General features: G+C 28.0%; 1 long non-coding RNA gene across 1 annotated transcript; it reads right to left on the minus strand.

Moving 5' to 3' along the window:
- Nucleotides 1–13334: 13334 nt before the first annotated feature.
- LOC145055067 (uncharacterized) lies at nt 13335–14068 on the minus strand. The gene is made up of 2 exons (XR_013685072.1): nt 13760–14068; nt 13335–13655 (listed from the first exon to the last, which is right to left on the minus strand). It is a non-coding gene; the product is annotated as an uncharacterized LOC145055067 (long non-coding RNA).
- Nucleotides 14069–14328: the final 260 nt, after the last annotated feature.

The raw sequence follows: 14328 nt of genomic DNA on the forward strand, positions 1-14328 counted from the left end.
TATACTTATACAATAAATGGTTTTCAAAGATGAAAATTACATGTTTCTTAAAGGTTTTCACTTACCATGTATTTCTGGAAAATATAGGATTTTCTGGGTTTTTCTACTACTTATGACTGTAAATTGCAGCTTTTCATACTATTGGTTCTAATGTTTTTTTTTATACAAAACTCACACTAAACTCTTATGAACTCACCAGCTTTATGCTGATATTCGTTTTCAAAATAACTTGTATCCTCAGGTCAAAGATAGACAGGTACAAGTGCAACATTTTGGAGAAGGTGGAGCATACAAGATCCATCTCTTATTTTTGTATTACTTTTGGTGTTTGTTAAACATTACAAAACACACTTGTACTTAAACTCACTATGTAATGCAATGGTTGTATGTTTCTTGTTTTTACTATTATGCAATTGTGATGATACTGTACATGACGTCCTCCACCCCGAAACGTATTCCGCCGTTATCGGTTTTGGGGTGTGACAGTGAGCGGACTATTCAGGCCTTTGAGGATATGTTTCGGGCATGTCTATTAGATTTTGGTGGGAGTTGGGATACGTATCTTCATTTAGTGGAGCTTTCATATAACAACAGTTATCACGCAGGCATTGATCGACCTCCTTTTGAGATGCTCTACGGGAGGAAGTGCAGGAACCCGATATGTTGGGGAGGGTTCGGTCAGCGAGTCATGGGGAGTACTGAGGTGGTACTCAAGACTACTGAGTTGATTCAGCAGGTTCGGGGTAGACTTCATACATCACAGAGTCGGAAGAAGAGCTATGCCGACAAACACTAATTTGATCTAGAGTTTCATGTTGGAGATATGGTTCTCCTGAAGGTGTCACCTTGGAATTGTGTCATCCGATTCAGGAAGTGGGGCAACTTGGTTCCCATGTATATCGGTCCTTGTAAGGTTTTGACCCAGGTGGGCAGGGTTGCTTATCGCTTGGATCTACTAGAGGAGCTTAGTCAGATCCATTACACTTTTTCACGTCTCTCGGCTGCGAAAATGTTTGGTTGATGATTCCGCGGTGGTTCCATTAGAGGATATTCAGGTGGATGATCGTCTGAATTATATTGAGAGACCGATTGTCATCTTTGACATGAATATGAAGGCTCTGCGGAACAAGTCGGTGGATCTAGTAAAAGTGCAGTGGCAGCACCGCAAGGGTTCCTTATGGACGTGAGAGCCCAAGGTCGAGATGAGGGAGCATTATCTGGAGTTGTTCGCAGCGACGAGCTTTGAGGAAGAAGTCTGATTCAAGTGGGGGGAATTGTAACATTTTAATTACATGTATTTTTCCTTTTTGTCCTTAACCTTAAAACTCTTGCATTTTGGTCCTTATCTGAGTATGTTGGGTGTACGCTAGGAGTACGATGGGGATACTGGCTCAATAACTTTGTCACGGAGGTAACCCACGTACACTGGGCGTACGTGGAGTATAGAAGGCGTACAACCATCAAGGACAAACCCTAATTTTTAGGGTTTGTTCCCTATTTAAACACCTTAAGTTGCTATTGGACCTTCTTATGACTAGCCTCCACCTTTCCAAACCCTAAGAACGAAACCCTAGTTGCCTTTTGAGTGTTTTGAGCTTGGAAGTGATCTTTGAGAGCATTTTTGGTGATCTTGAAAGAATAAGAGCTCTTGGAAGTTGCATTGGTGTGGTTAGAGCTTGTGGATCTAGAATTATCACCAACTTGGAAAGCTTTTGGAAGTATAAAGCTATTAGCCTGATGGTTCATTATGTTAGATCTGGTTAGGGCTTTTTTTTATGCATTTTATGGTCCTTTAACTCATGCTTGAGAGTATGAGCTACTCCATAAGCTAGGGATGGTATATCTTAGCATTTTTTAGGCTCCTTATGCTTAAAAAAAATGCAATCTTGATGTGTTATATTGGACCATGCATGAGTTAGGGTTTTTATTATGGCTATTGGTCAAAATCAAGTATTGGGTCCCATTAAGACATGCAAAGGACTAAAGTTGCCAACTTTACGTGTTAAGGCATCATTTAGGATCAGATCTGAGAAGTGGACTTAGTGGCTTAACCAATTAAGCACTTAATGGAAAATTGGGCTTGCTGTGGAGTACGCTGGGCGTACGCAGCGCGTACTGGCCAAAGGTGGTGTACACAAGGCGTAAGTCTGAGTACGCTCGACTTACTCAGCAGCTGTTGACTTTTGTGATTTGGGCCATATTTGGACCATTAGGGTTTTAGGCCTTGTTGGGCTACTAGTCCTTCTAAATTTGGGCCATTGTTAGTCTTTGGGCCTTCTTGGATTTGGGCCCATAATGGCTTTGGGTATCATTTAGGGATTTGGGCCATATTGGGCTTTTGGTGCCTTTGGGTTGGGCCTCGATTATTGGGCCAAGTGAGGAAAGGGTAAAATGGTCTTTTACCATAGGTGTTGGACAAATGAACTAGATTCCCAGTTATGATTTATGGCCCAATTATTGATTGGGGTTTTATTTGATTGATTAGTGCGAAGATTTTCCAATTCAACAACCCAATCATTTGTTTGGCTGGCGGCAGACTGATGTGAGTTTGTTCACTATACTATAGGACGCTAGGATATGTTACGTGCTTGTAGTCTTTGTGACTCCTGTTGTATGTGTTATATGCCTGTGTGCTTGTTTGTTATATGTATGTGAGGTGAAATAGACCCGGTACAACCTTGTGGTGACATATGAGTTGAAATAGACTCTGGGGTGAAATAGACTCGGGGTTGAAATAGACCCGGTACGGCCTTAGGCCGACGCATGAGTTGAAATAGACTCAGGGGTGAAATAGACTTGACAGAGCCTTGAGCTGACATATATGTATGGTATGCGGTATTTTGGGGAACTCATTAAGTTCCGTGCTTATGATTTTTAGTTTATATTTCAAGTACTTCCTGATCGAAATGGAAGAGCTCGGGATGATCGTATCGCACACACCACGATTTCCGTTTTATTTTACTATGATGTATTAAGCTGATTCATCTAACTTTCCTTAATGGTTTATGAACACATTTTGATTGATGATTTTATTATCATGAAAACAAAATTATATAATTGTCATTTTAAATATCTGAATGACGAACCATCTATACTAATAAATGAAAATCAATATGCCACATGTCATTCTTTCATAACTTTTGACACTTGTAATTTTGTAGTTTTTTTTGGATTAATAAAATCCAAATGTCAAATTCTAGGTTTTTTCAAATTTTAAAATTAAAAATCCATATAAAATTTTATTTAAATATGTAATGTATTAAATGTTTTAAATATGGTTTATTCCTTTCTTATTTTACATCCCCAATTTCCATCTATATACTTATACGTCCTTTATTTGCTCAACAATTCACAAAGAAGGATTTCAAGATTTTATTCTCACCATAATCTTTCATTTTTTTCTGAAAAAAAAATCAAATTACAACTGAACATTATAATCAAAATATAATATAAAACCATTTATATGATGAATTTCAATTCAATCTAATATTATGTAGTTTGTATGATTAAAAATATTTTAGATATATCTTAAAAATATCAAAATATATTATATGAAAACTTTTTGATAATGACACCAACAACATGCTTATCTAGCTTGTATTTGTTGTTGTTTTTTTTTTTGTTACAACATTAAAACTTTCAAATTTTCTCTTATCGTGCCATTTTACTTTGAAAAATCTATCATTTTTTTTATTATCATGGGATTTTACTTTGAAAAACCGACCTATTATAGCAATGTAGTTTCATTTTTATTTTTTCTGTTTTCATTCTATTACACCATTCAAACTTTCAAATTTTATTAAAACAACAACTTACTTTGAAAAATCAATGCATTTTATTTTGAAAAATCCATCAAAAAACTTCGTATTGAAGGATTTACTTTGAAAAATCTATCAGATTATTTTTACAAAGGCATTTTACTTTTTAAAAATCTACCATTGATAGCATTGTTCTTTCATATTTCTTATAAACACATTTCTGTTTTGAGAAATCAACACATTTATAGCTTGCACTTTCCTGTATTCTTTTTAATATCAAAGCATTCAACTTTAATAAATCTATCATAATTTTTATTATCAGGGCATTTACTTTTGATAAATCTATCAATTGATCTAAAGCATTGTTTTTTCATTTTCTTTCTGTTGAAGCTTTAAAACTTTTTCTTATAAAGGCGTCTTACTTTTAGAAATCTGCCAACTATAGAATAATACTCTCAAGTTTCGTACTTCGAAACTCTATCAAATTTTATGAAAAATCTTTGCATTTCTTAACATTGTTTTTTTTTTGGAAAAAATCCATAATTTTTTTTTTCATATCCATGCATTTTTTTTTTGAAAAATATATCAATTTGTTTCTAGTAAAGGCATTTTAGTTTTTAAAAATCTCCCATGTATAGCATTGTACTTTTAGTGTTATTTTAGCACATTACCCCTTGAAAAATCAACTCATTTATATTGTTGCTTTTTTCAGTTACAGCATTAAAACAATCAAATTTTTATTGGTCAAGACATTTTACTTTAAAGAGTCTACCATTAATAACATTGTACATTCAGGTTTCATACTTTGAAAAATCGATTTTATGTTTTTTTTTTGAAAAATCTACCAATTAATAGCAATGCCTTTTTTGTATTGAGGGATTTTACTTTGAAAATCTATCAGATTATTTATTTTAAAGACATTTTACTTTTCAATGAAAAATTAGTTAAAATTTTTCTCATCAATGCATTTTACTTTGGAAAATTTAACCCATTTTTAGCAATGTAGTTTCAGTATTTGTACAACCCATATTTCATTTTTCTTATCTGGATGATAAATCTTTATTTATTGCTTTCTTCTTTAAATGGCTTTTCTTTTACCTTGATTAGCATTTCAAACCAAAAGAACTTTAATAAAAAAGTTGACTAAATGCAATAATTAGCAAAATGCTTTCGTTTCTGTATTACATCATAGTGACTTCCAATTTTTTTATTTTTTTTTCGCATCAAAACATTTTACTTTGAAAAATCAACCTTTTTATAATCTTTGCATTTTTTAGTTCTTATTCTGTTACAGCATCAAAACTTAATTTTTTTATCAAAGCTTTTTTACTTTGAAAGATCCACCAATTTTAAATTTTTTTATATGCATATATCCATTTGAAAAGTAAACCGAATCATGACATTGCATTTTTTAGTTTTCTTTTTGTTTTAAACATTGTAACTTTATATATCTTTTTTCTTTACAAGGATTTTTACTTCAGAAAATTGTTTTAGTACTAGTTTCAAATTTCTTGTTATATGCACATTTCTCTTTGAAAAATCAACAAAATACTATTACACTATTCACTTTTGTTTATGTTACAAAATTGTAACTTTTAAGTTTTTTCTAATCAAAGTATTTTAAATTGAAAAATCTATCAATTTTTTTTTTGATCTACACATTTTCACAAGATGGTTTTCAGTTGATTGTTTCTTTCATTCAGAGGATTTATAATAGATCTTATTACAAAAGATGTGGTGTATTTTTGAAGAGAGTGACATTTATATTCATCCATGGAAAATATAATGGTATTAGTTTTTGAAGAAAGTGAAGAAACATCAACTGAAATGCTTAAAACAATATTGGCTAGTGTAAACAAAAAAGTGAGGTAAGATTTTTGCTTGAATTTCTTTCTAGTTTCACATGATTATTTTATTATAAGTGTTATCAAATCATATTACTTTGAAATTTTATCTTAACAAATTATATTACTTTGAAATTTTCTATAAAAATATCCATCAATTTTTTTTGAACCTAGAGATTTTTATTTAAAAAACTTTTATTTTTACTTTACAAAATTCTCCATTTTTTTCTTTTCAAAGATTTTTGTTTTAAAATCTATTATCTTTTTTATTAATACAAGCACATAAACCAACATTATAACTTTTAAGGTTTTATCTTGTTATAACATTTTACTTGTAAAATTTTCCTATTTTTTGTTCAATAATTTGAAAACTATACCATTTATAGCATTGCACTTTCATGTGACTTCTTAAAAGCACTTTTCATCTATCATCTTATTTCTCATTAAGGAATTTATATTGAAAATCCAACAAAAATTTTTGTATCTAAGGATTTTGTTAGTGAAAAAATCTATATTTTTTTTTCAAAGCGTTTTGCTTGGAAAAAGCTACCAGTTATAATAACATTGTAACTTTCAAATTGTGTTCACATGAAGGCAAGATTTTATGAAAAATTTACCAATTATGGTGTTACAAATTTCAGTTTTCCTTATGTTTTAAAAATATATTTTTAAAAGTTTTTCTTATCAAGTTCATTTACTTTAAAAAATTTATCCATTTTCTTTTCTCAACAAAGCATTTTTTGAAAAATCTATGAACATTTTTAAAAGCATTTTACTTTGAAGAATCTACGAATTTATGCATTGTGTATTTAGTTTTCTTTTAATAGCCTTACACTTTTAAGTTTTCTTTCTTTTATAACATTGTAACTTTTTAATATATTTTTTTCTCGTATCTAAGCACATTTCCCTTTAAACCCATTTGTAGCATTGCTTTTTTCAGGTTTTTATTTATTTATTTATTTATGTTACAACATTAAATCTTTCAAGTTCTATCTTATCAAATCCCTATCAAATCAACACATTTATATAATGTTTTTTTTTGCAACAAACATAAAACTTTTAGATCTAGGCAATTTTTTAGAAAAATCTACCATCTTTAGTTTTATACTTTTCAAGCTTTTTCTGGCGTTTTACTTTGAAAAACTATCAAAAGTTTTCTTACCATTTACTTATAGCATTGCTTTTTTCTGTTTTATTTCATAGCATTGTAACTATAAAATTTTTCTTAACAAGGGATTTAACTTTGAAAAAGTCATCAAATTTTTTCCAAGGCTATTTTACATTGAAAAAATTTATCATCTTTTTTTATTGCAATTTTTTTTAGTGAGAACATTTTACATGTAAAGGCATTCTACTTTGAAAATCATGTCAAAATCTTTCATGTTAGGGTATTTTTTTCAAATATTATCTTATCGTGCCATTTTACTTTGAAAAATCTATCATTTTTTTTATCATCATAGGATTTCACTTTGAAAAACAAACCTATTATAGCAATGTAGTTCAGTTTTATTTTATCTGTTTTCAATCTATTACACCATTAAAACTCACAAATATTATTAAAACAGCAACTTACTTCGAAAAATCTTTGAATTAAAGAATTGCAATTTTACATTTCTTACTATGAAAAATCTATCAATTTTTTTAAAAAAGCTACCAGTTATAGCATTGTACCCTACAAGTTTTTTCTAACATTTTACTTCAAAATCTATCAAAATTGATCTTATCAATGCATTTTATTTTGTGATATCCTCATATCCATTGAAAAAAATTCAAATCCAGAGACTTACTTTGAACAATCTATCAAAAATTTTCTTATCAAGTCTTTTTAGTTTTAAAAATCTACCGATTATATCATTGTACTTCCTTTTTTATTGTAAGCACATTTTACTTTGAAAAATATATCAAGCATATTAGCTTAAGAAATCTATCATTTTTTTTATTATTAAGAGATTTACTTTTGAAAAGCTACCATATATAGCATTGTACTTTCAGTTTTTTTTCATTAGTACATTTCCCTTTAAAAATAAATCATTTTTTAAATTATTTTTCCAGTTTTCGTTCTGTTACAATATTAAAACTTTTTAGTTTTATCTTATCAAAGTCATTTTCCTTGGAAAAACTAATCATTTTTTTTTAAAAAAATCTACCATTTATAGAGTTGTATCCATCAGAAAATTTGGTATTGAAGGACTTATTTTGGAATATCTATCAGATTATTTTTTAAAATAGCATTTTGCTTTTCAAAATATACCATTTATAACAATCTACTTTATTTTTCCTTATAAGCAAATTTCTGTTTGATTAATGAACACATTTATAGCTTTGCATTTTTAGTTTTCTTTTTTAAAATCAAGGCGGTCTATTTTAAAAAATCTATCATAAGTTTTTTTATCAAAACATTTATCTTTGAAAATCTACCAATTATAGCATTATTCTTTTAGTTTTTTTACTTTGAAAAATTAATCATGTTTTTTCGAAAAATCTTCCATTTAGAGTGTTGTATGATTGTATCGATCAAGTATTTTCTGTTTACTTACTTTAAAAACCGATCAAAATATTTCTTATCAATGCATATTTTATTTAAAAAAAATCCATCACAAAACTTTGTATTGAAGGATTTACTTTGAAAAATCTACCATTTATAGCATTGCACTTTCATTTTTCTTATAAACACATTTCTGATTTGAGAAATCAACACATTTGAAGCTTGCACTTTCCTGTATTCTTTTTAATACCAAAACACTCAACTTTAATAAATCTATCATAATTTTTATCATCAGGGCATTTACTTTTAATAAATCTATCAATGTTTTCCCCACTTTTTTATTTCCTCAAAATTTCTAAAATATTTAAACACACACACACACACCCAACCCTTATCAACGTCCCACCCCCACCCCTACCCTACCCCACCCTTACTTACCTAACATCACCTATCAAATTGTACTTTTATTGAATTTCTTTTTTTTTTTTCGTTCTTATAGAGCATTAATACTTTTAGATTTTATCTTATCATGTCATTTTACTTTGAAATATTCATCATTTTGTTATTTTTATCGAAGGCAAATTATTTTAAATAATCGATCTTATTGAAAAATCTGTCTTTTTTTTCTATGGTCAAGATATTTACTTTTGAAAAATCCACTAATTATAGCATTGTACTTTCCGTTTTTGTAACTTTCAAAATATCTCTTTTTAAAAAAATAACCCAATTATAGCATTGCTTTTTTCATATTTTGTTCTATTACAACTTCAAAACTTTCAAATTTTATCTTATCATGTCATTTTATGTTGAAAAACCTTTCATTTTTTTAGTATCAAGGCTTTTTTACTTTGAAAAAAATCTACCAATTTTGTTTCTTCACTTTCAGGTTCTTTTTATAAACATATTTCCCCTTTAAAAACCAACCCACTTAAAGCATTGTTTTTTTCATTTTCTTTTTGTTTCAGCCTTAAAACTTACAATTTTCGTATTTAATATAAAGGTGTCTTACTTCGAAAAATCTGCCAAGTAATGAATAATACTCTCAACTTTCGTACTTTGAAAATCTATCAATATTTTATAAAAAAATCTTGCAACTTTATGTATCTTTTCTCTTTGAAAAATCAATAAAAATACTATTACACTATTCACTTTTGTTTATGTTACAAAATTATAACTTTCAAGTTTTTTCTAATCAAAGTATTTTAAATTGAAAAATCCGTCAATTTTTTTTTTCTTATTAAGGCTCTTTACTTGGAAGTTTTATCAAAGTCATTTTACTATGATAATTCTATCATTTTTTTTTCTTATCAAGGCATTTAACTTTAAAAAACTACCTAGTACGCCATTATACTTTCAATTTTGTTTGATACATGCATTTTCATAAGATGGTTTTCAGTTGATTGTTTCTTTCATTTGAGGATTCTATATATTCATCCATGGAAAATATAATGGTATTAGTTTTTGAAGAAACTCAGCTGAAATGCTTAAACCAATATTGGCTGGTGTAAACAAAAGAGTGAGGTAAGAGATTTGCTTGAACTTCTTTCTAGTTTCACATAATATTTTTATTTTAAGTGTTATCAAATCATAATACTTTGAAATTTTATCTTAACAAATCATATTACATTGAAAAATCAAACAAAAATTTCCTATCAAGACATTTACTTTGAAAAATGTAGCAAATTCTTTCTTTTCAAATCATTATAGCTTGTTGTTTCTTTCTGTTACAGCTTATCCATTACATCATCGTACTTTCAATTTTGTTATTATAAGCATATTTAACTTTTAAAAGTCAGCTCATTTGATGCATTGCACTCTTCATTTTTCTTTTTGCTCAGCATTATAACTTTTAAATTTTATTTTAACTATTACTTTCTTTGTAAAATTTATAATTTTTTTTTATAAAGCCATTTAATTTTAAATAGCTATCAAATTTTTTCTCATCAAGGCATTTTCTTTTAAAAAATCCATCAAATTTATTCATTGTCTTGAAGATTTTTTAAAAATCCCCATTTTTTTTTCAAACCATTTTATTTGAAAAATCTATCATATTTTTTAGTAACAAGTCATTTTACATTCAAATTTCTTATTCTAAGCACATTTCCTTTTGCAAATAACATTATAACTTTCAAGTTTTATCTTGTTATAACATTTTACTTGTAAAATTTTCCTTATAAGTAGTTTTCATCTTGAAAATCAAATAATTTAAGGTTTTTTTTTTTTTTTTTGTGTGTGTGTGTTAGAAAGTTAGAACTTTCAGTATTTATCATATAAAGTCACTTACTTTAGAAGCAAAAACATCAATTATTTTACAACAATTGATAATTTGTACAAAATCACTTTCAAAAATTAAAATTGCTAATGTATTTAATCCTTCTGGAGTTAAAACTTCAGAGATACAATTTTGGTAGCTTCAATTTTGAAAAACTTCTTTCTGCAAAAACAACCGTAACCGACACCGTTAACAATATTCTTTATGCAACCAACACATTAGGGAACATGTCCATTTTTCTTGCGTACTACGATAGTTAAATAGATGTCCAAAGACTTTCACCTTTGTGTATCTCAATAAATAACCTCAACTCAATCATTTGTCAAGTTCGATTCAAGATTTAAACATTATTTTTTAGTTCATCATCAACTAACGATCTAAATTGGATCTCAAATGAAAAACCAAATATAGATTCAAACTATTACATTTGCTTAAATTTATTTTTCATTTGAACAAAAGTTATATCTACAAAAATAATAAAATAATCATTTTTAAATGCTTCTTTGGACACTTGGTGATCTCTTTTGGTGTTTAGAATTTTATCATATTGTTTTTTTCTATTATAAATATGTTTTGAAGAAACTAGGGTTTAACTTTAACACTTTGCTATTTCTATAGCTTCACTAATAAAAAAGTCAAACCCTTTTTTTTATATATATCCTTCAAAATAAAGAAACATTTTTTTGAATTGTAAGTTTTTTACTTACAAAATATATTTGTACAAAATTAAAAACCATATAACTAAATTTAAAATATATTCAAAACTAGAAAATTCACTATTTACTACTGATTCAATATCTCTACACACTTGTCCATTATTATCATGTAAAAAATTTAATACCATATAACTAAACTTAAAGTAAATCCACAACTAGAAAATTCACCATTTAACATCTCTACACATTTGTCCATTATCTCTTATTTTAGATAATTTTTTCAAAACTCAACTAAAACACTTCATCATCTTGATGAATTGAAAAAAAAATTATAAGTTATTTGGCATGTACTAAAAAAGGTTTTTGCCTTTAGCAATAATTTGTCATATCATAAAAAACCAAATTTAAACTATGACATCCACATGACATATAAAACACTCTGCTATTTAGACAACTGTTTTTAAACATCTTTGTGTTTTCCTTTCAAATTTGCCCAATATCATACCTGTAACAACGATCATAACTAAAATTCAAATCAAAAGATTTTAGATTCTTTTAAAACAATAAAAAGACCTAGGTCGGATGTATTTTCTACATTTAAAAAACTGTAAGAAAAACTGTTCGACTTCTAATGGAACACTTTCTAAATCTATAACACATCTTATTCCGAGTACAATCAAGAATTACAGAAAAATATTTTCTCTTTTTGATTTTTATTTATAAATGCTCCTTTTAACTCGGATTCCAATATTTCAATTAAGTTATTTTGAATTTTTTGACCAGGACAATGATTATGTGTTTCTTTGTATTTAATTATTTGAAAATGTTATTTCATTACCAAATCAAAAATCAACAATAGATTCAAGCTCATTTAAAAAAAAATCTTTTTTTGTTTTTACAAAATTTGTCATTTGTACTATGAAAAACTAAGTTAGTTTTTGCTAAACATCTACAACAAAATTAATTCTAACTATAACTTCTTTACAAAGTTCAGTATCTTTTTTAATCATGGGCGTGTTTGGAAAAAGTAGATGTTAGTTAGAAGTGGGTAGCGGGAAGCTGTAGCTTTTATTTGTTATATGAATGTTTTGCAAAAGTAGCTGGAAGCTTTATAAAATTACATAAAATGTCAATTGATTGAAAATAATTAAATATATAAATATATTTTTAAGGGTAATTATGAAAATTGATTTCAAAAGCTCAAAAACATTTTGTTAAAACTAAAAGCTAAACGCTCATACTGCTAAACGAAGCTTTTTGTTTAAACTAGAGCGTTTTATCACAAGCTAAAAGCTAAAAGCTCTCTAACGCTTCAAAAAGCTTCATGCTAAACATGCCCTATTTCTTATAGCTCCTTATCAATTGTTTCATTTTTATTTAATCTAATATGCATTTCAATCCAAGTCCTAAAATTAATCATATGATCATAATTATTTTCATGTTATTTTAATGTTTCATTAAAATTCTTTCAATCTAATTCATTCGGTTGCCAAATTACTTTTTGTTCGAACGGTTTTAAATAGCTTACAACAAAAACAAAAAATTTTATCAAGTTTTTTTGAATACACTAACCATTGTTTATCTAAGTAATCACAATTTTCTAATTTACACATAAAACAATTTTCTAATTTACGCATAAAAAATAAAAAAAAATGTTTATCAAGTGCAACTTTTAGAAAAATTATGTTTGTATCCATTTCTCTATTATTACCAAATTTCTGTTAGTAAATCTTTTATTTATGAATTTAAATCTTCCAATACATTAGGATAAAAATATTAAAATTACTTGGTTTAGCTTTCTTAACAAAGTCAATACTTTTAAAATCATTAGAGATATCAACCAAATTACTGGAAGTACTTGGTGGAATATTAAAAATGTTAATCGGATTATTATAACTAACGTTTTGATTTCTAAGAAAAAAATTATTCAAAGATTTTTTTTAATTAATTAGCCTCTTGTTCGGTTTTTTTGGTTTCTATATTGTGCACCTCAATTTTTTGGGGAAACATATTTAAAACTCAACAAATCTAGTTATAAATGCTAAGCAAAAAAGATACAACCTGAACAAGAACACAAGGCAACCGATTTTGAGCAAACCTAAGTTTTCAAATTTCAATACAAAGTAGCCTCCTAATCCACATCACAAAAACAAGAAATAAAAACATAAAATGTTTAAAAAAGATAAAAGAAACTTTAGTAATTTGTAGCAAAAGCAAGCTACAATTGTCAAAAAATTTCCTGAAGTACACCACAAATAAATGAGAAAAGTTGAAGGCATCATATTTCGAGGTTAAACATAGGAGAAATCTAAGCTCAAATAAAGACGAAAAACTATTTTTTTACTGTAAAGCGAATTACTTAATCAGATACACAGAAACACATAAATTGAAATCCGACACTAAAATTGAAATCAAAAGAAAAAAAGTTGAGAAACTCACCCAAATCAGAAGAAGACAGTTAAATCAAAATCAAACAAAATCATACAGACCTTTTTTCGTTATCAAGCTTTCAGATATGTGATATATGCCTCTTGAGTCCGTATTCAAACGAATCATCTAATCATATATGTTTACAGCCTTGATCTCCTAAATATGTTGAACAGTTGAACTGTTGAGTCATTTTCTTTCGTTTTCCTCTTGCTTCATACAAAAAAATCGAACCAAATCAACCAGAGTAACTGCGAATCGTTGAACTCAGAATGAGAAGTTCAAGAGAGATTTAGAATAAGGAATAAAAATCGGACCATAGAGATATGAGATAGTTCAACGATTTACAGCCTCGAACTCCACAATACGATTTTCAAGGGTTGTCGTTACCGTTTTGACGATTGAAGTTCTAATGATATTTGGTGCTCACGAATCACGCCTTTGCCTTCACTCCTACATCCGAGCATGTTTCATTTTGGACCGGGCACCTATACTTCCGTTTTGGGCCAATATTCTTCTCGTTAAGCCATTTTACATTGAAAGTTGGATAACAAAAAAGGAATGTCTGATTTTGATTGTACTTTCTTCTTCTTATTTGGGTGAGTTCTCTACTTCGTTTTTTTTTTTTTTTTTTTTTTTTTTTTTTTTTTTTTTTTTTTTTTTTTCTGATTTCTTTTTACTGTTTGATTTCGATTTCCCATGTTTAAGCTCGAAGTCTGCTGCCTTCAATATTTCTCTATTATTTGTGGTTTACTTCAGGTAAATTTATAACTACTGTGGTTTGCTTTTTGCTACAAATTACTAAAGTTCCTTTGATCCTTCTAAACTTTTTTTTTGTTTCTTGTTTCTTTATATTGAAATTTGACACTTTGCTCAAAATCCACTG

Source organism: Lactuca serriola, chromosome 5 (genome assembly GCF_051521515.1).
Source record: "Lactuca serriola cultivar US96UC23 chromosome 5, Lser_US96UC23_V15, whole genome shotgun sequence".
Lineage (NCBI taxonomy): Eukaryota > Viridiplantae > Streptophyta > Magnoliopsida > Asterales > Asteraceae > Lactuca > Lactuca serriola.